Genomic DNA, 19,290 nt, shown 5'->3' with positions numbered 1-19,290 from the left:
AAGCATTTTATTTTATACTGCGATCATACTGTCTGTGGGCAGTGTTAGAAGAACATTCAGCAGAATCAGCGCTCACAAAGCTTCATGTTTGCACTCCCCTCCTCCCTACACCCCTTCCAATTTGCATATCGGTCCAATCGCTCAACCAAGGATGACATCGCCACTACTCTCCACACAGCGGTTACACATCTGGACAATAAGGACTCATATGTCAGAATGCTGTTCATTGACTTCAGCTCAGAATTCAACACAATCATCCCCCAACAGCTGATCGTCAAACTGGACCAGCTGGGACTGAACGCCTTACTGTGCAACTGGCTGCTGGACTTCCTGATAGGTAGACCACAGGCAGTGCGGGTCGACAGCAACACATCTAGCATCATCACCTTGAACACGGATGCACCCCAGGGATGTGTGCTGAGCCCCATCCTCTTCACCCTGCTGACCCACGACTGCACACCGCTGCACAAGACCAACCTCTTGATCAAGTTCGCAGATGACACAAGTGTGGTGGGTCACATCAGCAACAACGATAAGACCAACTACAAGAACAAGGTGAACCACCTGACTTCATGGTATGAGCACAACAACCTCTCCCTGAATATGGAGAAGACAAAAGAGATTGTTGTGGACTTCAGGAGAGCAGACATCCAACACTCCCCTCCGACCAGCAACGGTGCTGCTGTGGAGAGGGTGAGCAATACCAGGTTCCTGGGTGTACACATCACAGAGGATCTCTCCTCGACCACCAGAGACATCACTGGCCAAGAAGGCTCACCAATGTCTCCACTTCCTCCACAAACTAAGAAGAGCTAGGGCCTCGCCCTCCATCATGTGCACCTTAGGGGCACGATCGAGGGCATCCTATCAAGCTGCACCATGGTGTGGTTTCACGCCTGCACCGCATCCTACAGCAGGACCCTTCAACGCATCGTGATAGCAGCTGAGAAGATCACAGGTACCCCTCTCCGCCTCCAAGACATATATAGCACCCGACTCACCCACAAGGCCATACGCATCACGGGAGATCTCACTTACCCATTAAACTGCCTCTTCAGCCTGTTACCGTCAGGGAGGAGACTGCAGAGTCTCCAGGACAGGACGAGCTGACTGAGGGACAGTTTTACTCACCAGGCTGTCAAAGCACTCAACTATCTCCCTGCTCTTCCTTCATTTCTCCTGTTGCTCACACACAAACTCTGGATCCTGACCCCCCCACCACTCCAAGGACACTGACTTGTTACTCCTGACAACCTCCTCACAAACACTGAATGTATCTCCAAGGACTGCTTATGCACTACATGCACTTTAAATTACTTTGAATAAGCTCATCAATGTTGAATCACTGCTCAATTTGCACAAGACATCCTGCTACCAACAGGTACCTCACTGACCACATTCTACTGTCTTACTGTTTACTGTTGTTGATAGCTCTTGTAGTACATTCTTACTTTTTTTACTCTGTGTTGTCCAGGAGACTGAGAGGAACAAAATTGCAATTGTCATTATATCTGTGTATACATTGCAAAACTGACAGATAAAGTTGACTTGACTTTAATACTGGAACCAAGCCAATCAACTACAACCATAAAACATATGATATGGATAAAAAAAGGAAAGAAAAACAAGAAAAGTAGGAAAGGGTCCAAGATTGTGTATATACCGCCAATTATGTTTAAATGCGAATCCAACCATCTCAATCTTCTCAACATTTTTCAAATCCTTTGCATTCTTATAGTTTTTAATATGGTTAATAATAGTATACAAATAATGAATGTTTATCAGTTCAATGGTATGAATATTTCATGAGGTGAATTACTGTATAATTATAAAATATTAAAATAATATACTACGCTTCGCCTTGTTGAATGGAAAATTCCAGCTTTCACCTAATTAAATATTCGTTCCATTGAAACAATGAAAAACATTCATTATTTGTTTTATATAACAGCTAAAATAGATCCTTGTCATTTGATATTTTATTCATTTATAAACAACAGAAAAGGGACTTACATTTTTGGTGTGCGTCACTGGTGCTTTGATGTCAACAGTCCAACAAGAACTTTAAATAGGAGTCCAAAATTGTTCCCAGTCAACTTGGAAAAACAGTTAGATAGTTAATAATAAACTATAATAAAATAATTCTATAAACTCCCGTGAATCAGAATTTGAATTTAGCTTAGCAAAAGCATTTACATTCACATTATGTGTGCCTCATTGTAGGCTGACCCACTGAGATGCTCATCTAGGCAGCATTTCTCATGTCATATTAACTGAGAGCACCAGAACCACAACAGCTGGTTACCTCAGGGTTTAATAAAAATATTTATCTGGTAATCTGATATCCACCATTCAGAGAAATTGACATTGAATTTTAGGATTCTGGGTCGTGTTGTTCTTTTTGGTGGCATTGCAAATAAAACATATTTTTGTTAAAATGAGGTGACTATCATACAAACTTGTGGCTTCAACAGGAGCACATACCATCATTACGCAACATCATAGATCTTAGTGAGTCTGTGTTGGATGGTTACAACTTTTGAGCTTGTAGTCTAAATCTCTATGGATAATATGAATATAATTTTTACTTATGGACCGGCTCTATTGAGCTCTATTGACTATTGACATTAGCTGCTTTCCCTTTTGCCTGTTCTTGACTTTTCTACATCGTTTTAACTGCACGTGTCAATGTAAAAAAAAGAGAAAGGAAAATCATGTTAGAGTAATTGATAATGCTCATTGTTTCAAGACAGAGTACTTTCACTCTGAACAATTCACCAATTCTTCTTCTTTTAGTCCTACATACATAGGCCCTAAAACCCATTGGTGCTGTGCTTATCTCGTGCTACAAAATCCACCTGGACAGGATGACAGTCCATCACAGGTTACTTCCTTTTTGCCGATGCCAGTAATCCTTTACAGCTGGGTATATTGGCATTATGCAGACAAAGTGTCTTGTCCAAGAAAGGAAACAAACCTAATGGCCCAGTCACACAGCATACGATGATTCCTGAACGAAGGAAAAAAGTAAAAAAAGATCACAATTCATTGAGAAAAGGTGGACAACCGAGCTTTATCACCAAGTAGCCTGCGACTCAAGAGCGCAAAAAGGGACGAAAGAGGAATGAAACAAAACCGAAGCTAATGTTGATCTTGACGCTTTAAATGAAATGCACCTGGAGCCACCGCTGGAGCAGTGTGCATCTGCATCTCTGCGTTCCAGGACTCGGCACTGGGATGGAGCTGTAGCTCCTCCACAAAAGCGCTCAAAAACCGGTGTCGCAGACCAAACAAGCCCCCATAAAAAAAAGGTCCCCCCTGCCTTCACTGTGCATTTCAGAGGATCAGCAGCGATACACCGATTATCGCCTCCTCTACTGCTGGTTGGCTCTCACTGCGGTATTGTATCACTTCCTGTTCCGGAGCACAGCGGTGTTTTTCTGTATCTGTTAGCTGTTTAATCTGTGCAGTTAGATTGATCTAGTTAACTAGATAACGATTTGTTTCCCAGTGTAATCTTCACGTGCCTTAACTAAAGCACTCCCTCTGCTGAATCACCTCTAAATTATTTACACATAATTCACTTTGTGTGTTTTTAGGAATCTGCTAGCTTAGCGCAGCTACTAGCTCTTAGCCGGTTTAGCATGGCGGCTTCTCCTGTCTCTCCTGCACTTTTCTGCTCTGGGTGTGAAATGTTTAGTTATTCCTCGGCCTCCTTTAGCAGTAATGGTACTTGTAATAAGTGTAGCTTATTCGTAGTTTTGGAGGCCAGGCTGGGCGAATTGGAGACTCGGCTCCGCACCGTGGAAAATTCTACAGCTAGCCAGGCCCCTGTAGTCGGTGCGGACCAAGGTAGCCTAGCCGCCGTTAGTTCCCTTCCAGCAGATCTCGAGCAGCCGGGAAAGCAGGCCGACTGGGTGACTGTGAGGAGGAAGCGTAGCCCTAAACAGAAGCCCCGTGTACACCGCCAACCCGTTCACATTTCTAACCATTTTTCCCACTCGGTGACACACCCGCCGAGGAACAAACTCTGGTTATTGGCGACTCTGTTTTGAGAAATGTGAAGTTAGCGACACCAGCAACCATAGTCAATTGTCTTCCGGGGGCCAGAGCAGGCGACATTGAAGGAAATTTGAAACTGCTGGCTAAGGCTAAGCATAAATTTGGTAAGATTGTAATTCACGTCGGCAGTAATGACACCCGGTAACGCCAATCGGAGGTCACTAAAATTAATATTGAATCGGTGTGAAACTTTGCAAAAACAATGTCGCACTCTGTAGTTTTCTCTGGGCCCCTCCCCAATCAGACCGGGAGTGACATGTTTAGCCGCATGTTCTCCTTGAATTGCTGGCTGTCTGAGTGGTGTCCAAAAAATGAGGTGGGCTTCATAGATAATTGGCAAAGCTTCTGGGGAAAACCTGGTCTTGTTAGGAGAGACGGCATCCATCCCACTTTGGATGGAGCAGCTCTCATTTCTAGAAATCTGGCCAATTTTCTTAAATCCTCCAAACCGTGACTATCCAGGGTTGGGACCAGGAAGCAGAGTTGTAGTCTTACACACCTCTCTGCAGCTTCTCTCCCCCTGCCATCCCCTCATTACCCCATCCCCGTAGAGATGGTGCCTGCTCCCAGACCACCAATAACCAGTAAAAATCTATTTAAGCATAAAAATTCAAAAAGAAAAAATAATATAGCACCTTCAACTGCACCACAGACTAAACCAGTTAAATGTGGTCTATTAAACATTAGGTCTCTCTCTTCTAAGTCCCTGTTAGTAAATGATATAATAATTGATCAACATATTGATTTATTCTGCCTTACAGAAACCTGGTTACAGCAGGATGAATATGTTAGTTTAAATGAGTCAACACCCCCGAGTCACACTAAGATTAGGCTTAAAACTTTCCTTTTTGCTAAAGCTTATAGTTAGGGCTGGATCAGGTGACCCTGAACCATCCCTTAGTTATGCTGCTATAGACTTAGACTGCTGGGGGGTTCCCATGATGCACTGAGTGTTTCTTTCTCCTTTTGCTCTGTATGCACCACTCTGCATTTAATCATTAGTGATTGATCTCTGCTCTCTTGCACAGCATGTCTTTTTCCTGGTTCTCTCCCTCAGCCCCAACCAGTCCCAGCAGAAGACTGCCCCTCCCTGAGCCCGGTTCTGCTGGAGGTTTCTTCCTGTTAAAAGGGAGTTATTCCTTCCCACTGTCGCCAAGTGCTTGCTCACAGGGGGTCATTTTGACCGTTGGGGTTTTTCCGAAATTATTGTATGGCCTTGCCTTACAATATAAAGTGCCTTGGGGCAGCTGTTTGTTGTGATTTGGCGCTATATAAATAAAATTGATTTGATTTTTCTGCTTAAAACAGCCTCGTTTCTGTTTAACACTGACTTCAGAAAGATTTAAGAGGTTTTACTTTGTCATCTGATGGTTGATAATCACATTATTCCCTTTGATCGCTTTGGGTGTAGAGTCAGACTCAGAGAAACAGAGTCAGACGTGCTGCTGCCGTGCTCCCCCGCCTTTTATTATGAAATAATGCTGAATTTATGTGGAAATGATTGTTGTACAAAAGCTTCAGATATCTGTTGCTGAGATAGATGATGACTGGAGTGCAGTTTGAAGCAGAAATGAGGTGATAATCTGTGAATTTCTGCTGAAATGACGCATGAGCAGTGAAGGCGAGGCATGCACAGTGAAGGCAGGGGGCACCGATTTTTGGGGGGACCGTTCGGTCTGCGACACCAGCTTTTGTACTGTGTGAAAACATTCAGCTGGTTGAACAAACTCAAACAAAAGGCTAACATTACAAAAACTAAGCAAACGATAACATAAAACGAAATACAGAAGAACTGAGGTTTTCATTACCTTTCGTTCAAATTTTTCGACAGTTTAAAAATCCTGATGAAGCGACCACTGCAGGAACGAAGCTGAGTGAAGGTTAAACGATGCCAACAAAAGTCAACAAAAGTCCAGATTTCTTGTTTTGTTAGGGCTTCGTTGCCCTTTGTTAAGTGACGTGTGCACAAACACTGACGGTATCTGAAGGGATCAATAGCTAAAGATCCAACGAGCTGAACGTGACTCGTCCATGTGTGGGACGAAAAGCAATGTTTTCATAAACAAACAATAGTGGCAAGAACATTTGATCAACTACTTTAAGTATTTACGCACTTTGCAGGCGTCTCTGGCGCCAACATGCATGTGTGGGCACACGTAATGAAGACAAACCTGTTGTCAAGACAACGCAGCTGCAGACTCACTGCAGAAATGATCAATGCATCAAGGTCTCCGTTCACTTTGTTTTTCTTTTGTTAATTTCGGTTTTGTTTCGGTCTTTTATGCGCTCTGCACTCGCGGGCTGTTCGGTGATGGAAGACATGCCGGCTCATTCGTCCATTTTTTCTCGACGATTTGTGGCTTTGTGACTTTTTTCCCCTTTGTTCAGCGATTGCCGTGTGACCGGGCCATTAGAGATGCACACTACATCACACACACACACACACAGACACACACACACACACACACACACACACACACACACACACACACACACACACACACACACACAAATAAACTTACACGTAAGACAAACGTGAATAAATCAGCTGTAAACTGCAGAATCCCAAGGATGAGGGTCAATTAATGTAAAGTGGAAGGTTGACACTATAGATCAGAGTATGATGGACAGGTGGAGAGGCATTATTATCAGATAACACACCACGGAGAAGCACATGAAAAGTAGTGTGTAGATCGACACTGAGTGTGGCAGGCAGCTTTGAAGGATAATTCTGATGGCACAAATCTTGCTAACGTATTGATTTACTGCAGTCATTTCATAGTAAGTGAAAGTGCATTTCAACGTCATTCCTGCTTTTGGTGTTATTTGAAATGAGAATTGCTTTGAATTAAGCTGCCCCACAGCTGTTACCTGTGCTGACCAATGTTTGAGTGAAACGGCTGGGTGGAGCAAGGGCATGTGGAAAAGTGGATGTTTATTTGGAGTACATGAAAAAAAAATACACAGTGTTCTTACCTTGGCTGAAACCACATTTTCCTCAAATGTGATTGCAGGTCACTCTTGTACCCAGCCACATACAAACTGATTGTGTGCATCGAGGCTCTTGTTACTTTTTTGATCCACAGCAGAAGGTCTTCATCAGCTCTACTTTGATTGTCTTCATAGGGGTGTTTTCTTCCCAAAAACTGCAGCTTGTCTAAACACCATATTTACTCTATTAAATCCCACGGAGGACTGAAATTTTCGCAAAGGGGGGCATTTATTGACAATTGTTTGAGTGAACATGCTTGCTTGCATGCATGCTGTACACAGTACGGCCTTACGGTATGTACGGGCGGCATGTGTACTGCATGCAACGGAAGCAGCGCAGAGTCGAAACAAATGTTTTTCTGCATGCAGTGGCTGCTACACAATTACATAAAATGGCTCAGCACAAATGCTGCTACTTGGCATCGTTCAAGCTAAAAGTCATTAAGTGGAAGAGAAGGAGAAGCATGCTCAGATTTTCCTAGTCAATAGGGTATGTGTCCGGGAGTGGTGTAAGGATAAGCTTACAACCTTGGACATAACAGCAAAACGGCTGTTCAGTGGCAGGCCTAAAGCACGCTATCAGGACATTGAAGAGGAGCTGATAAAATGGTTCCAGGAAAGGCAAACAGCAGAGGTTACGTGACAGGGAAATATGAGGCATTGCGGCTGCATAAGCAACATGGAAACCAGAACGTCAACGCCTCAAATGGCTGGTATTTGAAGTTTGTGGAACGACATAACAGATCAAGCCGACAATCCAATTATGGTGTTCAGCACCCGAAAGAACTGATGGATAACAAGGCAGATGAGTGGACCGAGTCGGTTGTGGAGGAAAGTGAAGATGATGTCAAAACGTCAGCAGAAGAGGACTATGGCTCAGCTCCCTTTTCATCACAACAGTACGGTGGAGCAAATACAATGCAAAGACTAATCCGACAAACTAAAAAGGAAACAGTGCATGACTAAATAGTGACAGAAATGGGCTGACAAACAACAGGTGGAGTGATTAGGAAGTGTGGAGCAGCTGTGTAGGGGAGACCGGTAAAAATGACACGCCTACAAACACACACAGAAACTGACAAAGACCAAAGCGTCATGTCACAAACCTCAAGTAACCCTGGGGGTGAGTAGAACCTAAAACATACCACAATAATAATAATAATAATAATAATAATAATAATAAAACTAAAAGGAGAACCACAAAATAACCAAGTACAAACCAGGGAAGAAAAGGCAGAAAACTAACATGGAAATCAAAGATGTAAAAGAGTGCAAACAGGAAAACAGCATGGCTAATGGACATGAACACAAGACTGGAGCACAATGACCATTAACCTAGGAACACAGACAGGGGACAGATCATAAAGACAACTAACAAGGACAAAAGACACAGACAGGGGACAGACCACAAAAACTCCTTTTGTCCATCTGGTGTCTTCCTATGCTCATTATTTTTTTGATCTCAGAAATAGTTCTCCTCTTCACAGCCAACATGGGTAGCATATATGTAAGTAATGCTAACTACAGTCTCATCAAAGCCCAGGTTCACACTCATGATCAATCAGCTCTATTCATACTGATGCTACTGTCTTTAGAGTCTTGGTATAACACAGTCAACATCCTATCTTGCTCATTTGTGCAACTGTACAGCAAGTTACAACCTGATCTCACTTCTCTGCCCTTGCTCTACTCCAGGGGTGGCCACGTTTGGTCCTCAAGAGCCACCTTCCTGACACTCTTAGTTGTCTCCCTGCTCCAACTAATGAGTCTTTCATTGGATTCAGGTGTGTTGGAGCAGGGAGACAACTAAGAGTGTCAGGAAGGTGGCTCTCGAGGACCGAACTTGGCCACCCCTGGAGTAGAGCAAGGGCAGAGAAGTGAGAAGAACTGAGCAAGGTTGACTGGATGCCTGCATGGACTCTCATCAATAGCTGTTGTGTTCTGTAAATAAACCTTTTTGGTAGAATGACCTAAGCAGCGGGTCACCCGTTTGAGTCTGGTCTGCTTGAGGTTTCTTCCTCAATATCATCAGAGTGAGTTTTACCTTACCACTGTCCCCTGTGTGCTTGCTCTAGGGGTTGGTAAGGTCAGACCTTACTTGTGTGAAGCATTTTGAGGCAGCTTTGTTGTGATTTGGCACTATATGAACTAAAATAAATTTAAATAAACTGTCATTGCTCCCCTTCTGTCTAGTGTCCTGCCAACACATCACATTTGGCTTCCTCCACTTTTTTTTAATTTTGTCACCCATCTTTTGCTGTCCCACTTTTCTTCAGATGAGGCTATCCCTGACCTGGTATCACTCACTCATAAAGAGACAAACAAGACCACTGTGTGCTGTTGACAGCGAACATGCTGGATGGCTAAATAATTCTTGTTTACTTAAAGGTGAAAATGTGGTTTGAATGCCAATAATCACTTTCAGTTAGACATTATTGGTATGTTATAATGAAAACACACACACACACACACACACGCACGTGCGCACACACACACACACACACAAACACACACACACACACACACACACACACACAGGCACACACATGCTTCTATAGATTAAGGTGCTCGTCCTGGATAAGAGTTGTGAAGATTTGATTCATACAAGACAATCTGTCATTGTCAGAACAGAACGAAGAAAGAGAGCCAGGGCCAATAAAAATATTTTTAAATCTCTATAGTTGTGATAAATTATTGATTTGCTGAGAATTGTGGCTGTGGTTTATTGTTGTGCTGTTTTATTTAACCAGTTAATGAGACTGTTGCTCACTACAGCAAAACTATTCAGGCTATCACAGAAAATACAGCAGTCTTCTTCTTTGTCTTTCGGCTGTTCCCGTTAGGGGTCGCCACAGCAGATCAATCGTTTCCATCTCACCCTGTCCTCTGTATCTTCCTCTGTCACACCAACCACCTGCATGTCCTCTCTCAGCACATCCAGGAACCTCCTCTTTGGTCTCCCTCTTCTCCTCCTGCCTGGTGGCTCCATCCTCAGCATCCTTCTCCCTATATACCCTGGGTCCCTCCTCTGCACATGTCCAAACCATCTCAATCTCGCCTCTCTGACTTTGTCTCCAAACCGTCCCACCTGAGCTGTCCCTCTGATATGTTCATTCCTAATCTTGTCCATTCTTGTCACTCCCAAAGAGAATCTCAACATCTTCAGCTCTGCCACCTCCAGCTCTGCCTCCTGTCTTTTTGTTAGTGCCACTGTCTCTAAACCATACAACATAGTTGGTCTCACTACTGTTTTGTAAACTTTCCCCTTCACTCTTGCTGATATTCTTCGGTCACAAATCACTCCTGCCACCTTTCTCCACCCACTCCACCCTGCCTGCACTCTCTTCTTCACCTCTCTACCACACTCTCCATTACTTTGAACAGTTGACCCCAAATATTTAAACTCATCTACTTTCACCACTTCTACTCCTTGTAACTGCAGTATTCCACAAATACAGCAGTATTCCTTTATAAAAAAGAAAAAAAAAATATCCTTGTGTAGTGGCAGTTGCGGTTGTGGTGGGAGCGGTGTGTGCCTCCCTCAAGATTCGATCGTCAACTAAAGGACTGGGAGGTTGTCCAGAAGAGTGCAGTCCTTATTAACAGCTAAAATACTGTCTGGAACTGTCAGACTCCTCAGATGTTCCACCTGCTGCTGACGCCATTCTCCCAGTTTGGTGATCATAGCCCTGAGAACTCCTGTTGCCATGGGGACCAATTGGCCTTTACCTTTTGCATCCATTGTAGCTCTTCTTGCAGCCCTTGGTACTTCTTTATCTTCTCATGTTCTGCCATTTTAATGCTGTTATCTCTTGGAATAGCCACGTCTACCACAACTGCCCTTCATGGCTTTTCGCCAACCAACCACCACTATAACCGACTGGTTGGACAGCACCTGATTGTTTATCTGGAACTTGAATTCCCACAGCAACTCAGCCCTACTGTTTTCAACCACCTTTGATGATGTTGCCCACTTAGATTTTTGGTGCCCAAATCTATATTTGTCACAGATGTTCCTATACATCAAGAGTCTTCAACTCCACTTCTTGAGGACCGGTGTCTTGCAACTTTTAGATGTGTCCCTGGTCCAACACACCTGAATCAGATGGCTGAATTACCTCCTCAATATGCAGTTAAGTTCTCCAGAGTGCTGCTAATGACCTCATTAATAGACTCAAGTGTTTTGCAGCAGAGACACACCTAAACATTGCAGGACACTGGCCCTCGAGGACTGGAGATGAATACCCCTACTATACATTATCCTACCTACTTGGTTGTGCCTCTTAGTGTGCAATGTACCTGCTTCCATCTTGAATCCTCAGATCCTGTCTATTATTGTAGAACCCTGCCTCTATGGACCTGCTCAGGGCCAGTTCTTATGGTAGTTTCACCAAAATGATAAACTTACAGTATTTGTATGCACCAAAACACAAAGCAAGGAGTGATGATCTTTGGATGTTGCATGAGAAAGTAAGTTTGCATGTTCAACTTTCCCAAAATTAGGAAAAGGACTTATACAAGGTCTGTTAGAAAAGTAACGGACCTTTTTATTTTTTGCAAAAACTATATGGATTTGAATCATGTGAGCTTGCATCAGCCAAGCTTGAACCTTCATGCGCATGCGTGAGTTTTTTCACGCCTGTCAGTTGTGTCATTCGCCTGTGGGCAGGCTTTGAGTGAGCACTGGTCCTCCCCCCTTGTCAGATTTTCATTGTCAGGAAAATGTCTGAACGATTGGAGCAGCGCTGCATCAAATTTTTTCAGAAACTGTGAGAGACAGCCAGGTGGAAACCATTCGGAAAATTCAGATGGCTTTCGGTGAAGATTCTATGGGCGTCACAAGGATTAAGGAGCATTACAACCGGATTAAAGATGGCCCACAGTGGCAGAGGGCGCGCCGCGCTCCAAGCAGCCATCGACAGGCTGAAATGACCAGATCATTTCCAAAGTGAAGGCTGTGTTGATCCGGGACGTCGTGTGACCCAGAGAAATTGCAGAAGAGGTGGGCATAGCCATTTTTAGGCACATTCCACTGTTAAAGGAGATTTTGTAATGAAAGACGTGCGGTGGAATTCGCGCGCTGGGACGAAGCCGCAATGGCGGAGAACAAAAGCAGGTCCGTGTTGGAAGTCTCACGGGACATGTCTTCCACCATTCAGAAGATTCAGATGGCTTTCGGTGGCTTTTTAGTCGAGTGAGTATCCGAGAAATTGTGGAGAGCTGGGCATGTCAACATGTCCCGTGATTTTTTGCAAAAAATAAAAAGGTCCGTTACTTTTTTAACAGACCTCGTATGAGTTTCTATTTACAACATGAACTGAAAGCTCCAGATCAAGCAAACACAACCAACATGCTAGTGTCAGTGAAAGTGGATCTCAAGTACAAGGCCACTTATAATTATCAAGTGCCACTTCACATTGTAATCACACCTCCTACAGGTCAGGTCAACCTCCTTATCAACGTTTCTGAACATCTTTTAATTACTTTTTTGTGACTGAGCTTAAAAACCCAGAGACTGATATGTTAAAAACATAACCTTCTTGTTTAAGTTCACTCATTCCTGAGTCAGCCTTGGATGTGTTACAAACCTCTTGCTGTGATTTCTGAAAGAAGCTTTTTGCAGACATGGCAGTGCCATTCAAAGTTTCCGATTACTAATTGACTTGAGATAAATCTCAAATATATCAAATATATCTTTGACATTTTTCAACTGACTTTTCTGCAAGAAAGTCTCTAGGTTTTTCTGAGTTGACTGAGTTGGAGATCAGGCTGCTGGCACAGATTTCAGCACTGGAATTATGTCACCAACTGTCGGTGTGATTTTCTTTGAAATGCAAGGCTTGTCTTCCCTCTAGTGTAAAAATAGTTGTGCCTGTTTACATCTTTATCTGTTCTGAGCGGAATGAAATCCCTGACATTTCTGGCCAGAGGGTCTGTCTGAATAAAGATAAGAGTAAGGACAGTTTGGAGTTTTAGCTCAGGAGCTCTTATGAAGTGACATCGCATGATAAATTTTTTGTTGTTGTTTGATTTGTTCTGTGTTTTGTGATTTACTTTAGCCACTTGATTGATTCACCATCTGTATTATGTGTACTGTATACATATGTTCATTTGCACCTTTACGAGCAGCTAAACAGTCCAACTCGTGAATGGCAGTCTTGAAGTTCTCTGGTTGCTGTTGTTTTGCCTTCATCCTAGCTCTCTTTCCTTCGAGCTGCACAGTCCTCACCTCTATCTGTGTACAGTGGTCCTTTGCTATAAAGTGGTTCACCTTTTGCAGCCTCGCAGTTTCGCAGATTTTTTAGTCCAATTTTGCATGCTTTTTTTTTTTTTTTTTACAGCGTATTGTGTTCTGTGTCCTCATCAAGCAGGCCAGTCGCGGCACCACGAAGGGAGAGCACGCGCACTGTGTTCTGCATGTCTGTTTATAAGAATCTTCTCGCCCAGAAGAAAAAACAGCGCCAACAACTACCCATAACTGTGTTCTTCACTCGGAAAAAGACACCTGCACAGGGGTGCCACTCAGTGGAAAAACACGCTACAGCGGAGCGGTGCCAGGACGAAGAGGCACGATCAGAGGAACTGTGAAATACTGGTCAGTCACTATTAATAATTTCTTATGTGTCCAACCTCGTAGGTTGATCGTTAAAATTAAATTTGTTAGTTCTAAAAGCCATCATAATTATTTATAGGAAAACGTTCTATTTTTATTTCTCAAACAAATGTTTGGGCCTGAAAACAGGTTGGTCTTATTTTTCTACTGAGGTTTGAACTTTGAGAGTGTTTACACATGAGAGAAAAGTGAGAAAATATTAATGCCTGTTTGAGAAAAGTGTATAAAGTGTGTAGTGAGGGGTTTTACAGCCTTAAACCGTCTATAATAATTGTAAAAAATAACGCTGACTACTTTGCGGATTTTGGCTATTGCGGGTTATTTTTAGAACGTAACTCCCACGATAAACAAGGGACCACTGTACCCTGTTTGACAGCGTGGCGCCAGGTTGAGCAGTCTTCTCCACAGTTTTCCCAAGTGTCATTGTTGATGGTGCACATTTTCATATCTTTCTTACAGATTTCTTTGTAGCGCTGTAAACCATGAGCCCTCTACCAGCTCAACATACAGAAGGTCTTTAGGGATGCGATGTAGGTCCACTTTCCTGGGCCTGGTTTCATGAAGCAGTCTAATCTTGTTTAGTTGAATAAACTCACTTAGTTTACAAGTTTGTTGATGTTAGTTGCACAAAGCAAGTCGGCTGAAGGTTTACATTACCTGACTAAACTTTTTAGCCTGGTACAGAGGAAGCTAATCTTATTTTAGTCGATAAAACTTCAATGTCTTACCTCAAAAAATGGCAGCTACCATGTACCACCACTTGATGGAACACTTAAAAGCACCCCTACATCGCTGGTATTCCTTCAAAAGGAGAACTTCCTCTGCTTTTGGCCATGGTTGCAGCAGACGACTGTCATGATGTGTTTGTGACAGTTCTCACACGAGCCACCGGGCGTCGTTGTTGCACTGAGCAGCATTGTGTGCACAAAAAGGTTGACGAAAGCATAGAAGAAGAAACCAAAGAGTGAAATTGCTAGGCTAAGTCCTAAGCAAGTCGTTCTGCAGTTCGTATGGGTCTGTGAATGTTAATAAAGTCAGTTAATGAAACAAAGGCTAGATAGTTCATGACAACAACCAACCCGGACGTAAACAAAACTGTCGCGCATGGAGCCATCTCTCGGTAACGGCACACGCGAGGCCGTTTTACCTGTGAAAACAGTCGACTAAGGCCGGGTTCACACGGCAGGATAATTAAGCTGATATTGGACCCAATCTTCCCCTTCCGACAATCTTAAGGATGCCCCGACAATTGTGATGATGCTAAAGATAATCTCATCAGATATTCCTGCCATGTGTGGTGTGTTCAGAGCGCTCTGATCTGCTCGGAAAGATGTCAGGAGCGCTCCGATCGCAAATCAGGGATATTCAACATGTTGGATTTTCTTGGCCCGATATCGCAGCGTGTGTTGTGTCCTCCGACTAAAACGAGCACACAGCCTGCTGAATGTGACGTGCAGCCAATCAGAAAGTGAGGTGATGGACGTACGGAGCGGAAAATAAAATCAAAACAGCTGTTCTGACTTACCAGAAAGTCCGGTGGTCGCGTTGTCTCCACTCCTTTAAAGAATGCCTTTTCTTTTTCTTTTTGTATTGTTTTTTTTAACACTCTGTTTTAAATAGCCCACAAGTATCTCTGTTTGTTTACTCTGAAGTCATGTTTAATCTCGAGAGATTTTGCGAGATTTCCTGTCTGACCTGAGAATGTTGGTGTGTGAAATCTGTTCATGTGTGGTGGTGTTGTCCTTACTGTGTGGCTGAACACCACACACTGTACGACCAAACCTGTTAGAGCTATGATTTTTTTCATCTTCACGTGTGTGGTCTCTCAGGTTTTGGAAACCTAAAGATAATTTTAAAATCCTGCCGTGTGAACCAGGCTTAAGGTAAGACTGTCACGGTTTGAGTTTTGCCGTGCGGCGGCTCCTGGACTCTCGCTGCCGTGGTCGTGGGGTTCAGTATTTGGTTGACTGGGAGGGTTATGGCCCCGAGGAGCAGTCGTGGGTTCCCTCCCTCTTCATCATTGATCCTGCTCTGATCCGTGAGTTTCGTGACTCTCGTCCTGCTGTGCCTGGGTCATCCAGGGCCGGCTGTAGAGTGGGGGTACTGTCACAGTTTGAGTTTTGTTTGGTGTTCTGGGTTGTTTGTTCTTTTGTGCTGTTAGTTATTTTTGCACTTCATTGGGTTTGGTTGACTTCTTCTCTTGCTGGGTGTTTCTCTCTCTCTTTCTCTGGCCACGCCTTGTTCTGGTGCTTTCCATGCACACCTGTCCCTGATTTGCTGATTACCACCTGCAGTTATTTAAGCTCACTGGGTGTGTTTGTCTCTCGCTGTCGTGACTTGTGCCCTCAATCCAGCTCTGTCCTTGCGTTCCATAGTTCTGCCTGCCTCTTTGTGTGTACCTGACCTCCAGCCTGTTGCTTTGACCACGCCTGATTGCCTGATGTTTTTTGTACTGCTGCTTTTCCTGGACTGCATTTGTGTCCTGCAGTTCCAGACCATTCAGCCTGATAGTACAAACTGGCCAACGATGGACACAGCCGGCTCAAACCTATTTCAGCTGGCAGTACAACACCACAGTAAGCAGCTCGCACAGCAACAGGATCGCTTCACCGCACTGTCTTCCCGGTTTAGTGACCTCGCTAAACGCCAGAGCTCATTCATGGAGTTGGTGAGCACCCAGATGGGTCAATTACTGTCTATGTTTGATCATCAGGCTTCTACTGTTCCAACCACCGACAGCACCAGTGTGCCTCCTTCAGGACCATCAATGTCTGCATTGGCCTCCATACCTGAACATGAATACTGCAATTTGCTGTCACCTCCTGAACGCTTTTCAGGCGAGTCTGGGGACGTCACACCTTTCATTACACAGTGTGAATTGATCTTTGAGCTCATGTCATGTAAGTTCCCATCCAACAGGGAAAGATAGCTTACGTGATCACTCACCTGACCGGTCGTGCTTTGGCGTGGGCAACAGTGGAGTGGGGTCGCCGATCTGCAACCTGTGCCTCTCTTCCGGCTTTTACAGCTGCACTGCAATCGGTTTTCCAGCACACTTCTCCGGGACGAGAAGCAGCCCATGCCCTCATGAGGCTGAGGCAGCAGCATAGTCGGCCAAGTTGCCGACTATGCTGTGGACCTCCGCATCCTGGCAGCCAAGAGTGATTGGAATCCTGCGGCACTCCATGATGTTTTTCTTCAGGGGCTTGCCAAAAACATTCAGGACCAGTTGGTGGCTGTAGAATTGCCTGGGGACCTCGACCAGCTCATTGCACTCGCCATACGGACTGACCGACGGCTACAGGACCTTCCTCACCATGCCGCCCGGCTTCCTGCTCGACGCGCCACAAGACCTCCTGCCCACTCATCCTCCTACAGGCGTGTCTGCTCAGAATCTCCACACCGCAGCTCTGAGAAGCCAGTACTATTGGGTCGCACTCGTCTCTCCTCCGCTGAGAGGCAGCGACGCCATGAAAGAGGACTTTGTTTTTACTGTAGGTGTTCCAGTCACATGATAACCTATTGTCAAGCCAGGGGTGCCACCATGCAGCCACAAGCCAAGATTCGAGTGAGTCAAAACGCAATTTCTCCTTCCTCAGCACAAGATGTGATTTTGGTTAAATTAATTTCTGACCATTCATCAGTATCTGTGCCTGCATTTGTGGATTCTGGTTCAGATGCAAACTTGATTTTGTCTTCTCTGGTCAAGTCTCTACATCTTAAACTGTATGAGCTCTTGTGCCCTCTGGTGGTGCGTGCTGTGGATGGTCATAAAGTGGGGTGGATTAACCATTGCACGCAGTCAGTTCAGATGATAATTTCTGAAAACCACTCTGAATCAATCATTTTTCATGTTTTTAATAAAATGACTCACCTGGTTATTTTGGGGCATCCCTGGTTACAAAAACATGGTCCCAATTTCGACTGGGCTAGGGGAGAAATTACGAGGTCTGTTAGAAAAGTATCCGACCTTTTTATTTTTTGCAAAAACCATATGGATTTGAATCACGTGTGATTGCATCAGCCAAGTTTGAACCTTCATGCGCATGCGTGAGTTTTTTCACGCCTGTCGGTTGCGTCATTCGCCTGTGAGCAGGCTTTGTGTGAGCAGTGGTCCACCCCTCTCGTCGGATTTTTATTGCGAGTAAATGTCTGAACGGCGTTGCTTTGCGCCATGCAGCTCCACCGCAACACGCGGAATTCCTCCGCACGTCTGTCTCAATGTGCCGAAAAAGTGCAGATGTCCACGTCTTCTGCAATTCCTGTGGAAGTCAGACGTCGTCCCGGATCAACACAGTGTCCAGTGTGGAAATGAACGGCACATTTCACTGTTACAGGAGTTTTTGTCATGGAAAGAGGAGCGGAGGAATTCCGCGCGTCGCGGTGGAGCCGCATGGCGCAAAACAATGCAGTGATGAAGCCTCACAGGACATGTTCTGGCATGTCCAGCTCATGCACAATTTCTCGGATAGTCACACGACTGAAAAGCCACCGAAAGTCGTCTGAAACCCATCTGAAAGCCGTCCTGTGAGACCAACACGGAGGTGCTTTTGTCCCGCGCCATGAGCGGCTCCGTGGTGCATCCCTCCGCTTCTCTTTCCATGAAAAAAACTCCTGTGACAGTGGAATGTGCCGAAAAAGTCTTGATGTCCACGTCTTCTGCCATTTTTGTGGAAGTCAGACGATGTCTCGGATCAACAAAGCCTTCACGTTGGAAATGATCTGGTTGTTTCAGCCTGTCAATCGGTGCTCGGAGTGCGCCGTGCTCTCAGATGCTGTGGGCGGTCTTTAAACCGGCTGGAGCACTCCTTAATGTGTGTAATCCCCATAAAATCGTCCCTGAAAGCCATCTGAATTTTCCGAATGGTGTCCACCTGGAGGTCTCTCACAGTTTCTGGAAAAATTTGATGCAGCAAAGCTCCAAATCATTCAGACATTTATTCGCAATAAAAATCCGACGAGAGGGGTGGACCACTGCTCACACAAAGCCTGCTCACAGGCGAATGACGCAACCGACAGGCGTGAAAAAACTCACGCATGCGCACGAAGGTTCAAGCTTGGCTGATGCAATCACACGTGATTCAAATCCGTATGGTTTTTGCAAAAAATAAAAAGGTCAGATACTTTTCTAACAGAACTCATATTTCCTGGGGGCCTGCTTGTTACGATTCATGTGTGTCTAAACCTGTTTGTGCTCAGTCCACTTCCAAGATGGACCTGGTGGGGGTGCCATCCTGCTATCATGACTTGGCAACAGTGACCAGTTTAGTTCAGGCACCAGTTTAGTAAAAGCAAAGCTAAATCATTACCAACTCACTGGGAATATGATTGTGCAATAGAGCTACTCCCCGGGGCTAGTCCACCCCGAGGGAAGCTCTATTCTCTGTCAGCTCCTGAACGCAACGCCATGAATGAGTACATTTAAGAATCTCTGGCTGCTGGTTTAATTAGACCATCATCATCACCTGCAGGAGCGGGATTCTTTTTTGTAGAAAAGAAGGATAAATCCCTTTGCCGCTGCCACTCATCTCATCTGCTTTTGAGCTCTTAGAAGGAGCTAAAATTTTCACAAAACCGACCTTCGCAACGCATATCCTTTGATTCATATTAAGCAAGGTGATGAG

General features: G+C 44.5%; 1 protein-coding gene and 1 long non-coding RNA gene across 2 annotated transcripts in view; both read right to left on the bottom strand.

Annotated features, from left to right (window-relative positions):
• Window positions 1-19,290, bottom strand: part of LOC117529603 (ephrin type-A receptor 6-like) — a 384,313-nt gene that overhangs the window by 259,318 nt on the left and 105,705 nt on the right. The window lies entirely within an intron of this gene.
• LOC117529611 lies at window positions 1,292-11,628 on the bottom strand. The gene is made up of 3 exons (XR_004566049.1): window positions 11,618-11,628; window positions 1,444-1,446; window positions 1,292-1,407 (listed from the first exon to the last, which is right to left on the bottom strand). It is a non-coding gene; the product is annotated as an uncharacterized LOC117529611 (long non-coding RNA).

This window comes from Thalassophryne amazonica, chromosome 2 (assembly GCF_902500255.1).
Source record: "Thalassophryne amazonica chromosome 2, fThaAma1.1, whole genome shotgun sequence".
Classification (NCBI taxonomy): domain Eukaryota; kingdom Metazoa; phylum Chordata; class Actinopteri; order Batrachoidiformes; family Batrachoididae; genus Thalassophryne; species Thalassophryne amazonica.
The sequence above is the reverse complement of the archived record's forward strand: the minus strand, read 5'-3'. Positions and strand labels throughout refer to the sequence as shown.